The following is a 13,772-nucleotide window of genomic DNA, read 5'->3' as shown; positions in this document are numbered from 1 at the left end:
AACAACTGAGCAACACTTGACACGTCCAAAGTCTTTCGGCAAGGGATAAAATGTGTCATCTTAGAAAATCTACCCACAACTACAAAAATAGAATCAACACCTCTTTGATTATGTGGTAACCCAAGCATGAAGTCCATGCTCAAATCTTCCCAAATGTTTTGGGGTAGCGGTACTGGCGTATAAAGTCCCATGTTTTGTGATTGGCCCTCTTCACTTGACAAACATGACACTTTTGCACAAACCTCCTTACATCTCGTTTCAACTGAGGCTAGAAATATCGCTCAGTCACTAGTGAAATTGTTTTGTCTCGACCCGCATGACCTCCCAATCCTCCCCCATGCAGCTCACGTAGGATGTGTTCGTGCAGTGACATCTGAGGGATACAAAGTTGATTCCCACGGAAAAGGTACCCCTCTTGTATATGAAAATCTGTAATTGGTAGCCCCATCGCACATTTTCTCCAGACTTTAGCAAAGTCTTCGTCATCGGCATAGAGGTCTTTGAATTGCTCAAATCCTATGATCTCAGTCTTCATCGTTATGAGCATTGATGCAAGTCGACTGAGACCATCGACCATTTGTTCTGCTGCCCCGACTTGTGTTTGAATACCATTGTAAATTTTTTCATAAAACTAATCCACCTAGCATGCATATGGTTCAAACTATTCTAGGTGTTTAAGAATTTCAGGGCGTGGTGATTGCTGTAGAGAACAAATTCATGCTGAATCAAGTAGTGTTCCCAGTGTTTTAAGGATCGTATAATCACATAAAATTCCAATTCGTATGTGGTCCATTTTTGCCTTGCCTCATTTAATTTTTCATTGAAGAACTCCACGGGGCATCCTTCTTGGAACAAAACAACGCCTATCCCAACTATGGAGGCGTCGCATTCCACTTCAAAAAGTTTATCAAACCTGGGAAGGGCGAGCACGGGTGCAGTTGATAGCTTTTCTTTGATAGTATTAAAACTATCTTCTTGCTCTTTCCTCCACATGAACTGACCCTTCTTCATACAGTCTATAATGGGTGCTGCCAGCGAGCTAAAACTCCTTATAAACCTGCGATAAAAGGTGGCCAAGCCATGGAAGCTGTGAACCTACGTGATAGTGGTGGGCGTTGGCCAATCACAGATAGCACGCACCTTCTCTTCATCCACATGTATTCCTTCAGCACTCACCACAAACCCAATAAATAATAAACTGCAGCTCAAGCATGCGCACTTCTTCAAGTTAATGTACATCTTGTGATAGGACAATACTGAGAGGACTTCCCTTAAGTGACTCAAGTGATCAACCTCATTGTGGTTGTAGATAAGAATGTCGTCAAAGTATACCATAACAAATTTCCTGATGAATGGCTTGAGAACTTGGTGCATTACGTACATAAAAGTGCTCGGCGCGTTAGAAAGACCAAACGACATTACCAACTACTCATACAAGCCTTCTTTGGTTTTAAAGGTCGTTTTCCACTCGTCTCCAGGCCCCCCTTATTTGATGATAACCGCTCCGTAAATCAATTTTTGAAAAAATTTTAGACCCTGCATGCATGTTCAACAAATCAGTTAACTGTGGGATGAGAAATCGGTATTTTACCGTTATTTTGTTGATGGTGCGGCTGTCCACACACATCCACCAACTTCCATATTTCTTTGGTGTGATTAGAGCTGGCAACGCGCACAGGCTCATGCTCTCCCGTATTAGTCCCTTGCAAAGAAGGTCCTCCATTTGTTCTTGCAAAATACAATGTTCATTGGGACTCATTCTGTAGTGTGGTAGGTTCAGCAAACTTGCTCCAAGAATTAAGTCAATATGATGCTGGACATCCCGTATGGGCGGCAGCCCCTCAGGTAAGTCTTGTGGTGCAATGCCTTCAAATTCCGTCAAAAGGTATTGCACTTGTGGGGGTATGTCAGGGAAGTCAGCAACTTCTTCTCCTTTCACTACCAGTGTCCATATTTCTCCCAGTTCTTTTGCCTCTTCAAGGAACTGGTTTTCACTTATGATAAATAGGGCATTTTTTTCTTCAACCTGCAAGGAGTTAGGGCCTTTGTCCCCTATGGACATCAACCTATCTTCCAATTCCTCCACCAAAATGAGTAGACGTTGTCACGTCCCTTGTAAATGGCATCTACATCAAACTGCCATGGCCTCCCTAGTAGAATATGACAGGCGTTCGTCTCCACTACATCGCACAAAGCTTCATCCTAATAGTATTTTCTAATGGAGAAAGGGACACGAAAAATGTTGCTGATCCTGGTCTCGGCTTCCTTCCTAATCCAGTTGATTTTATATGAGCGTGGGTGCTTGTCCGCCTTTAACCCCAATGCATTCACAAGAGCCTTTGACACTATATTCTCACAACTTCCACCATCAATTATCACATTGCATACCTTACTATTAACAGTGCATCGTGTCTTGAAAATAGAGTGTCGTTGGTTTCTTTCTTCTAGTTTTGGTGCCAGCAAAACCCATTGAATGACGCAATTGATTGGCTCTCCTTCATCCCCTTCAACAAATTCTTCGACTGTGTCATCCTCACGGCGGGTGGGGCACTCGTTGGATCGATGCCCAGGATGGTTGCACCAAAAGCACTTCCCAGTCATAGGTCTCGTATATGGATTATTGCTCCCCCTTCTTTGCGCACTGGAGCATTTGTGTTTTGAGTGCTACTCTCCCCCTCTGCATTTTGCTAAATGGTGGTGGGTGTGAGTCATTGGGTTGTTGATGTTGGACGGCAGTCTTTGTTTGTGGTGCTTGGTTCGGCATTCTCAGTAGCGGTCTAGTAAGTTGCATTTCAATCTTCATAGCCAAGTTAATTGCCTCTGATAGAGACCATACGGTGTGCAAGGATACTTTGTATTGGATGTCCACATGCAACCCCCCATGTATCTCGCAATTTGTTGCCCCTCAGTTTCTAAAATTCTTCCGTATAGTCATTGACAGTCCTCGTTCCTTGCTTGCAGTTTTGATATTGTTGATAGAGGGTTTGCTCGTAATCTAGAGGAAGAAATCTGGCCCTCATCAGTCTCTTCATCTTTGGCCATACGTGCACTGGTTGCTTGCCCTATCTCCTCCTGTTATTTTGCATTTGTTCCCACCAGGCTGAGGCACCACCATGCAATTTATAAGCAACTAATTTTACTTGCTGAGCTTCAGGAATTTGCATGTAGTCAAAAAAAATTCTCCACCTCAAGCGTCCAATCAAGAAAGCTCCCAACATGAAGGTGGCCATTGAAGCAAGGCAAGTCAATTTTAATTCTAAAATTGTGGTTGTTGTTTGGAGCCCTCTTGCCGTCTTGGTTTCCATGGGCGAAGCCTTCCAGTTCTTTATCACTAGAAGAATTGTCATGTGCTTGATCCCTCTGCAGATGCATAAAACCACAACCTCCCCTTGGACGGTTTGCAACCTCATTATCTTCGTTCCTGTCACCACCAACATGAACGCTTGTGATGGCTGTTTGAATCTCCTGTAACATGCATTCAATCCCTTCAAAGCGCTGCTGGTTCCTTTGATCTTGAGAATTAACGGCTGCCTAAATGGCCTATATGCCACGATCTTCATCTTGGGAATTAACTCTCCCTATCAAGCCAGGTAAAGCCTTGCTCTGATGCCAAATTGGCATAGCGGAAGACGTGCTAGACAAAGAAAATAGGGTAAGTCTACTCTCGGAAACAGAAAATAAAAAAATTATGGAAGAGTTGTGTCTTCCGAAGTTGACGCAAATTGCAGAAAGAAAATAAATCACCAACTCTTCTTATTCCAAATCTTCATTCCTTCTCTATTACAATGACAACCGAATATATAAAGTGATCACTAAGGAAAGTAGACATTTGATAAAGGAAATATTTATGAAAGGAAACAATAAATTAAGAAACAATTCAAAGTAGATCATAGGTGAAAAGAGAGATATGTAAAAGGCAAGTTGACGCCGCAACTTCAGGCACTGATGTTGTCTTGGTGCATGGCTGGAACTGCAACTACGTCCTGCATCATGCACTCTCTAGGTTTCCATGATTCATCCCTTGAGTTCTATGGGTGCAGTTGAATGTTGTGATGCCTGCCATTGCTAGAGCTCTTCAATATCCCTGCAATTCCCACAAACACCCACTCACCAAAAAGTCAAAAAAAAAAAAAAAAAAAAAAAGGGAGCACGGAAGGAGTGAGAATTCCTTGATGAGTAGAATCCAAAAATTGGATCTGTTAATACAGTCAATTAAGTGCTTTGTTTTTGAGTAGTGTAGTGTTGTGAATTGAAACAGGGAATGATGACATTATAAATTTATAAATGGGAAAATGCTATCTATAGTTATAATTTTACTTGCATATATTCATACGTTCTAATGTGTCAGGTAGTCATTAAAAAAAATATTGATAAAATATGCTGTTATTCAGTACGTATAATATTTACATGCATATAACACTACTTTTATAAATTATAAATGAAGTTTTATGATTTAATCACTTTCATTTTATTGCCAAAGCTTCTGCTCAAAATCAATCATGAAAAAGATAAAGGAAAAATCTTCTTGTAAGCAATTTCGCGTATCAAATCGCGCACCAATATTAAATTTAAAACATTCTTTTATTTATTTTTGTAATAAAACAAATTATATCAATATTGGTACTCGATTTGGTACGCTAAACTGTTTGTATCTAGCAAATCCCAAAGATAAAGCCCCAAACAGGACCTCTAAACTCAGTTTCTTTCATCTGTCAGGGAGAGCAACCATGGCAATCTCTTTTGATTGATAATTCTTTTTTGCTGGTAGACAAAACCATGTTTCTTTCTTCAGGTTAAGAAAAAGATCAATTTCTTTTGATTTGGTTGAGTTGGGGGGCTGTTTGAAGAGTACATTGCATGTGGGTCCCCCTAGACCCCACACCCCCACCGCAATAAACGAACCAATAATTAAGTAAAATTCTTAAAACATCCCCATTGCGGTTTAGACGACTTGTATCTTACCTCGATTTATTTGAAAAAAGGTTAGGTAGGTCGATGGAATGCACCTGTTTTATTTTTTTCTTTTTACTAAAAAATGCACTGCATTGGTTTTTTTTTCTTCATATTTAAGGAAAAAAAAATTAAGTGCACGTATATTTTATAGGTGAGTAATGCTACTCATTATTTTTTTATCATTTTATAATATGACATTTAATTATTAAAAATTATTTATTATATTTCACTTATAAATTTATTATCTAATAAGATGATAAAATCAGTATGATAAAAAAAAAAAGATAATGAATAATTTTTTTCTTTTTATCTGTAAACCATCGGTCTTGTAAAAGCACCCATTTTGTTTTGTGCACGTGTCATGAATTATAAATGAGGAATAAATCTTCACACTCTTCTCACATTTCAAACTCTACATTTTTTATTTTTTTATTTTATCAAATATTTATTATATGAATAATGAATAAAAAATTTAAAATAATTTAAAAATAATAAATTTAAAAAAAATATTAAAAAATTAAATTTTTTTTTAAAAATATAAAATATAGAATTTGGTAAAAATTATGCAGCAAAACTCAGAAATGAGTGAGTCACAGAGGCATGTGCAGATAAAATGTTGAGAGCGGTGGTAGGAACACAAGCTTGTGCACAGGCTAATCTGGCAATGTCACGTCACCAAAATCAACGGTCAATAATTGAGTATTGACTGTTAACGTGTTGTGACGTAACATATCTTCATTAACTGTCATTAATCAAGTCACTTGACTGTTAACCGGTTGACATGATAGTATCAGTCGAGTATCAAAAGTTTGATGATATTTATTACAAAATGAAAAAGGTTATTTTATTTATATATTTTGTACACTCATTTTAACATTTTATATATTTTAATATTTTTTTATAAGTAAGTAATTATTAATGTTTTGATACTTTTATATTTTTTTAAATTTTTTTAAAACGATAAAATAATATGAATAAAAAAATTTAAAAAAATAAAATAATGAATTTGGCAAAACGGTCCATTGAGCGGACGAGTAGTCCAACTATACAAAATTCTTAATGAACTTTGTGATTGGTGACACATCATCATCAATATAATAAATTAATCTGGCTACGTAAACAAGCCCATGCACAGTAACTCTGCGTGTATTTTTTACCATTAATGACATGGCATGTCAGGTCAATATAACTCTCCAAAGTGATTCTCATGTTGTTAAAAAGATCAGGCCTAATACTAGTTTTCCTCCAAAAAAATATAACAATACATGGATGGTCATTAATTTATCAGCTTAATTCACAAAATTGGCTAATAGCTAGCGGCCTAATACAGCTCTCATTTCAAACTTTAGCCCCGCGCGGATGATCAGTACTCTGATTCATTGCAGCAACAGCTTTAGCACATTCGCGCCGCCATCCTAGCTTTCATGCAATATTCTCCGTTATTAGCCACAAATACATCATCATAACCGATCATTCATTTGCTCAGCCAACAGATGTGGTGGCGGCTGTTCCAAGCTGACACCCTTTCTCATCCCACTCTTGACCAATCTTGATGTTGCACTCTCTGTAATCGATACCTGCCATTACTAGAGCTTCTATAGACATTGCTACATGTCAAATGTGTTGGGGTATATGTGAAAACTGATTTTGGAGCTAAAAAGTGTTTGCTGAAAGTTGGCTCGAGCCAAAGTTCGCTCGACATACTGATCGGTCCGAGAGTTAGCTCGAGTCCTGCTCGACACTCTGCTCGAGCGAGACACAAACCCTAGAGTTTGCTTGACACTCTGTTTGAGCCAATGTTCATTTGGCTGTTTGCTCGAGGAGCGCTAGACACTCTGCTCGAGCGAAATACGCAGTTTTTGCCAAATTAAGTTTCTAGTGCCACTCACTATAAACATGTCATATTAAACTTGTGTTGGATGGTCTCAAGCATATTTTGAGAGAGAACAACTGTCTTGTGAGTACATATTGTGTGACAGAGCAAAAATTCCTAGAGAGTGTGAGTTGAGATTGAGTGATTGTAATATCCTCTGGTTAATAAGATTTCTGCAGCTATGTGAATGTAAGCAATTTGCTGAACCATGTATATTGTGAGTCTTGTTCTTGATTGTGTTGCTTTTACTTTATTTGTCATCGTTGGTGCGTGTGTTTTGCATAACATTTCACAACAACTGGTATCAAGAGCCAAGGTTGGATCTGAAGGAGAATGATGGCTGGAGATAAAGTGAATGCACCTAGGATCGAGAAGTTCGACGACACTGATTTTAGGTACTGGAAGATGCAGATTGAGGATTATCTCTATGGAAAGAGGATCCATCTTCCACTATTGGGAAAGAAGCCGGAGAGCATGGCTGATGCTGAGTGGACCTTGATAGATTGACAGGTTCTAGGTCTTGTTCGGCTGACTTTGTCCAGAACAGTGACACACAATGTCAGTAAGGAGAGAACCATAGTGGATCTCATGATGACCTTGTTAGGTATGTATGAAAAGCCGTCGGCTAACAACAAAGTGCACTTGATGAAGAAATTGTTCAATCTGAAGATGTCGAAAGGTATGTCTGTAGCCCAACACTTGAATGAATTCAATGTGATCATAAATCAACTGTCTTCTGTAGAGATTGAGTTTGATGATGAGATCAGAGCAATGATTCTATTGGCATCTTTGCCAAATAGTTGGGAGGCCATGAGGATGACTGTGAGTAGTTCAACCGACAATGCAAAACTGAACTACGATGACATACGTGACATGGTGCTTGTTGAAGAGGTATGTAGGAGAGACTCAAATGAATCCTCGGGTTCTAGATCGACCCTGATTGTTGACAATAGGGGCATAAGAGATGACATGTCAAACTCCAAGAGCAGGGGGAAGAGCAAGATGAGATCTGGACAACAGATCACATGCTGGAGTTGTGGCAAGCTGGGCCACATCAAAAGAAACTTCAGGAATCAAGAAAGTTCTGATAATGATGCTGTGAATGTAGTGGCAGATAAAACTCATGATGCCTTACTCCTTGCAGTGCACAATTCGATTGATGATTGGGTGTTGGATTCAGGGTCTTCATTCCATAGCACTTCACATCAAAAAATCATGCAGAATTATGTTGTTGATGATTTTGGGAAGATGTATTCGGCTGATGGAGAGGCATTGGATGTAGTGGGAGTGGGTGATGTGCACATCACACTTCCAAACAGGAGTGTGTGGAATTTACAGCAAGTCAGACATGTTCCAGATTTGAAGAAAAACCTGATCTCTGTAGGACAGCATGATGATAGCGGTTTTGCAGTAGTGTTCTTTGAAGGAGCTTGGAAGATCACTAAGGGTGCGCTGGTCCTAGCCATGGTAAGAGATCTAACTCTTTGTATTTAACATCAGGGTTCAGTGATGTGCAGGAAAATACAAGAGTGCAAAAGGATAGGCTTGATCGCGTGAAACATGTGAGGAAGCAGAAGGGAGTCAGCTTTGTCATTCTTCATGAAAGCCTGGGAAAGTTGGCTAAGGTTGCCAAGATCGGTTCGAGACCAGATACTCCTAGTGCAGTGGGAGTTGTGAGCCACCCAGTGGATGTGCTGACTAAGGGCGATGTATGTGGAAGACTGAAGTCGGGCCTGACTTCAGTGCGTCTTCTAGCTTGAAGAGGGAGCTGTGAGCTGCAGAGATGATAGGGCTTGGCTTGAAACAATGGTTGGCATGTGGAGACCCAGTCTCCAAGTACGAGATTGTTGGGGTATATGTGAAGACGGTTTTGGAACTAAAAAAGTATTTGCTGAAAGTTGGCTCGAGCCAAAGGCTCAAGTTCGAGAGTTCGCTCGAGTCCCGCTCAACATTCCGCTCGAGCTAGACACAAACCCTAGTGTTCGCTCAAATCTCGCTTGACACTCCGCTAGATCCAATGTTCATTTGACTGTTCACTCGAGTCGCGCTCGACACACCACTTGAGCGAAGTACATAGTTTGTGCCAGATTAAGTTTCCAGTGCCACTCACTATAAATATATTATATTAGACTTGTGTTGGACGGTCTCAAGCATATTTTGAGAGATAACAATTGTCTTGTGAGTGCATATTGTGTGAGAGAGCAAAAAGCCCTAAAGAGTGTGAGTTGAGATTAAGGCTGCGTTTGGATGTTGAACTGAGTTGAGTTGAGATGATAAAATATTGTTAGAATATTATTTTTAATGTAATTACTATTTTTGGATTTGAAAAAGTTGAAGGTAATCTCTCCTAGTTAATAAGATTTATGCAGCTTTGTGGACGTAGATAATTTGTCGAACTACGTATATTGTGCGTTGTGTTCTTGATTGTGTTGCTTTTACTTTATTTTTTTATCGTTGGTGTGTGTGTTTCACATAACATTTTACAACAAAATAGTTAAGAGTCTTAAGGAGCTTTTGGTACAACATGATCATTCTTTAAATTCTATAATGGAATTACAAGCCAACTGATCAATGATTTTAAGGGCTTTTAGGTAAAACATAACTTAATGGACTTAATGAAAAAATAACAAAAATTAACATAAAAAAATAAAAATTACTATTCACAGTTAAATAATCAAAAGTATATATATATATATATAATTTATATATATATATATATCTAATTATATGGTGATGGCCGTTATTAATTAAATGTATTATATATATGCTTCATTTATTGCATATGCACAGACACCGTACGTTTTTTTTTTTTGAAGCCACAGACACCGTACGTTAAATCACGGGAACAACGATATGAATATTATTATAAACCATAATGCCATGCAATGCCCGTGCGTTTTCCTCTTTAATTTCTCGCATGATCTATATGCTGCGAATAGGAAGTCAAGAATCCAGTAAATATATACATGTATATATATATACACTAGCAGTTGGGCAATGTGCGAGGCACATTTGCCCGGTTGAAGGCAAAACAAGTTATTTTGTAAAAATATAAACATGCTTTGTATTGTAAAAAAAAAAAAACATATAATTATAAGTAAAATAAGTGGTATATAGAGAATCTTTTATGAATTCAATTTTTGCACGTAACAAGTGAAAAAAGATATAGAGAATCTATGTGATAATGATAGTACTTTATTACATAAATCGAAGCAATCGAACCGAAGAAAATAAAAAACGAGAAGTGGTAAAATGAAATTTAAAAATAGCGAAACCAATAGAGAAAAATACAGTATTGGAGTGCAAAAGAATATGTATCAATAGAGAAAAACACATTATAGTTAAGAAACGAAAAAGAACCCAATCGTAAAATTCTGAGTTAATTCCTCCAAAGTAGCAGTCTATATGTAAAGCCACAAAAACTCATACGAAAATTGTAAAAATAAATGTTACAGTAATATGAGTAATATGAAAATTAAAAGATTTTAAATATTCTAGTAATAGTTTTCTTAGCAAAATATATGAATTGTAGAATTCAATCATACTGCTCAATGACTTAGGGAGTACTAAAAAAATACATAATCTTTTATTTCTATATTGTTCTCACATTTTTTCATCATTAAAGTAAGTCTCTTTTATTTTGAAAACTCCAAAAATATTATAATGGTAGAAAATCATTTTATTTAAATAATTTTAATTAATTTAGAATATTATGAAATTTAAATTATATTAAAAATTCTAATTATTTATATGATTTTATTTTTCTTTGACACTTTCTGAGCCGCTTATGCCCCTGTATGACTTGTTATAATTACGATTGTGCTCTCTTGGATTTTGTTTTCTGATTTTTTTCACAGTATTTTCCTGCACTTTATTAATCCCAAATCTTCCTATGTGTTAGTTTAAATAATATTTTACCTTAATTTTTTTTAGTATTTTTAATTAAATTAATGTTTATGTATTTTTAAATTAATATTTTAATCTTTTACTGTTAGATTATTTTAAAGACTTCAAGACGAAGGGACTGAGATAAATACCCATAACCTCTTTCTTCTCCCTCACTTTTCCCTCCCCTTTCGCTCTCCTCCCTCAACTCACGCGTACGCGGTACGCTGCCCCCTCTCCAAGCCGATTCTTCCTCTGCCCAGCCCGGCGCTGCCGTTGCCGGCGAGCCTCACCACCCCTTCCACCGGCACCACCTCACTCCGGCGAGTCCCCCCACACCGGTCTCCCTCTCTCACGCTCTCTCTTCCTCTCTCTCGACTGTGCACAGCCCGAATGAGCTTGATGTTGCTGCGCCGCCGTGGGCCATCCTTCGGCGCCACCACCTCCACGGTAGCCTCCCCTCCCACCGGCCATCCCCCTCCAGCGAGCTCGGCCTCCATCTCCCTGCCGTTTGCATTTCGTGGCGCCCAGGCCGTGCGACGAGACTTGGGAATCTCTTTCCAATTTTTCTTGGCATTTGGTGACTGCCGGTCCCTCATCCTCTTCCGGAGCAGAGGGCTCACTGCCACCTCCCTCAGGTCTGGATCAAGCCCGGGCCAAGGCTACCGAGCGGGTCGGCCGCATGCTGAGGCCCTTGTTCGCCCAGGTATGCTTGCTCTTTCCAGACTTGCTTCATTCCTGGCTGCCATTTATGTTGTCTATGACTGAGCTCTTTTTTACTTCTTGTCTTCATAGGCCACGAACCAACTTGCTAGCTCGATTGGGAACGAGCTGGGGGAGCTGGAAGAGACCAATTGGGGGCTCGGTTCCTTGGGTCGCTTTGGTTACTTTAAGCTGAAGCAGGCAACCCAGCGGATAAAGGAGCTAAAAACTGAGTGGAGGGATTTGCCAAAGGAGATAATTCTCCTTGAGGACCAAAACTGGGACCTGGAGGTTGCTGCCGAAAGGCAAATGTTCAAAAAGAAACGGTTCAAAGGCCTTTTTCACAACGCCGAGCTTGAGCTGTTCGCCTTGCCTCGGAGAGGAAGGAACTCAAGGAGGCCTGCCTCTCCTTCGAGCGAGCCCTGATCACCCGGAAAGCTGAGCTGAACGCTTCCCAAGCTCAGTTGGAGTCGGTCCAGGAAAAGCTGTTGAGGACCCAGGAAGAGACCGAATCCCTCCAGAAGGAGGTTGAAGAGTTTTGTCAGGCTCGGGCCTCTACGACCGGGTAGCGTTCGAGGTTGCTGTTCAAGACCTTTAGGCATTCTCATGAAGCCCGACACTTGAGAGATCAGTTGCAACGAGCGACGGCTCGGGTCGGCGAGCTCACGCAATCCGAGATCCAGAAGAATCTCGACCCTCTGTCGCACGACCGGGAGATTGCCAACCTGAAGTCTCAATTGGGTGATGTCGAACGGTTCGCCAAAGAGATTTGGTCACAGATCACCAATACTAACGCCATCCGTGACGCTGCCTGGTCCTACGGCTACAACGACGACCTGAGGAGCAGGCCTTAGTTAGAAATTTCGGGAAGCCCGGATATCCTTCGTTCCTCCCTGGCGGTCCTTCGGCTCTTCCATCTTAGCGATAGGCTTTCCGTGCGCCTCTTGTAACAGTTACATATGTATTATTATTATTTGTTTTTTTACGGGCACAACCCTTGTACTCTGTATATTTTGATAACAAAATTTTGATAATGCAAAGGACTTCACGCTCTTGATTCCTTTCTCTTATACTTTTTCCATATTTCCTTTTCTTTGTAAGGACTCGACTTAGTCGGGGAGGGGTTCGGTTCCAAATCCTGGGACACAGAAGGTACCCCGCAGCTTTATCGAGTTATGAGACCCATCTTCTTGCGAGTGTAAGGACTCGACTTAGTGGGGGCGGGGTTTGGTTCCTAGTCCTGGGACACGGAAGGTACCCTCAGCTTTTTCGAGTCAAGGAACCCGTCTTCTTGCCAATGTAAGGACTTGACTTTTTATCGAGTCAAGGGACCCGTCTTCTTGCGAGTGTAAAGACTAGACTTAGTCGGGGGTGGGGTTCGGTTCCGAGTCCTGGGACACGGAAGGTACCCTGTAACTTTTTCTCACAAGGGACTCGTCTTCTTGCGAGTGTAAAGACTCGACTTAGTGGGGGTAGGGTCCGGTTCTGAGTCCTGGGATGCGAAAGGTACTCCAAAGCTTTACCAAGTCGAGGGACCCATCTTCTTGCGAGTATATAGACTCGACTTAGTTTTGTTTGTACAATAGGAGATTTGCAAAAGGAACGTTTCATCATTCTCATTCATTAGCAATTTTCCGTACATGCTACTGCCACATATGGGGCGCGGTAAAGTTTCTATACATAGAACTTTTCCAAGTGTTTAGCGTTTCAGAGGTGAGGCAGGTTGTGTCCTTCACTGTCTTTGAGGCGGTTGGAACCGGGTCTGTTGCTGGCTGTGATTACGTAAGGCCCCTCCCATCGAGCTCCCAACTTCCCTTCTTCTGGGGTGGTTACTCCTGCTTCTCGTAACACCATGTCACCCACTTTAAAGGACCGTGGCCTGACCTGTTTATTGAAATATTGCCCTGCCTTTCGCTTGTTGTTTGCCGTTCGGATAGTTGTTTGCCGTTCGGATAGTTGTTTCCTCCCTTCTCTCTTCTAGGGCATCCAGGTTCTCTGCTATCCTTTCATTGTTCGTGTCTGGGTCAAAATGCTGGACACAGAAGGTAGGCATCTCGACCTCTACAGGAATCACAGCTTTTGTCCCGCAAGTGAGAGCAAAGGGTGTTTCGCTGGTGGGGGTTCAGACAGTAGTTCGATATGCCCAAAGCACGCTTGGGAGCTCTTGAACCCATGCTCCTTTGTGTGCCCCGATCCTTTTCTTGAGGGTAGAGAGGAGAGTCTTGCTGGTTGCCTCGGCCTGTCTGTTGGCCTGGGGGTGACCCGGCGAGGAGTATTTCACCTTAATCTCGAGTTCTGCACACCATTCTCGGTAGTGTGCACAATCGAACTATTTCCCATTGTCCGAGACAAAGCTCTG

The 13,772-nt window shown here is 40.6% G+C and overlaps 1 long non-coding RNA gene across 1 annotated transcript; it reads left to right on the top strand.

Annotated features, from left to right (window-relative positions):
- Positions 1–2,622: 2,622 nt before the first annotated feature.
- LOC121252957 lies at positions 2,623–3,763 on the top strand. The gene is made up of 2 exons (XR_005938311.1): positions 2,623–3,052; positions 3,155–3,763. It is a non-coding gene; the product is annotated as an uncharacterized LOC121252957 (long non-coding RNA).
- The last annotated feature ends 10,009 nt before the right edge of the window (positions 3,764–13,772 follow it).

The sequence above is a fragment of the Juglans microcarpa x Juglans regia genome, chromosome 2S (genome assembly GCF_004785595.1).
Source record: "Juglans microcarpa x Juglans regia isolate MS1-56 chromosome 2S, Jm3101_v1.0, whole genome shotgun sequence".
NCBI lineage: Eukaryota > Viridiplantae > Streptophyta > Magnoliopsida > Fagales > Juglandaceae > Juglans > Juglans microcarpa x Juglans regia.
Note: the sequence above shows the minus strand (reverse complement) of the source record. Positions and strands in the feature narration are given on the sequence as shown.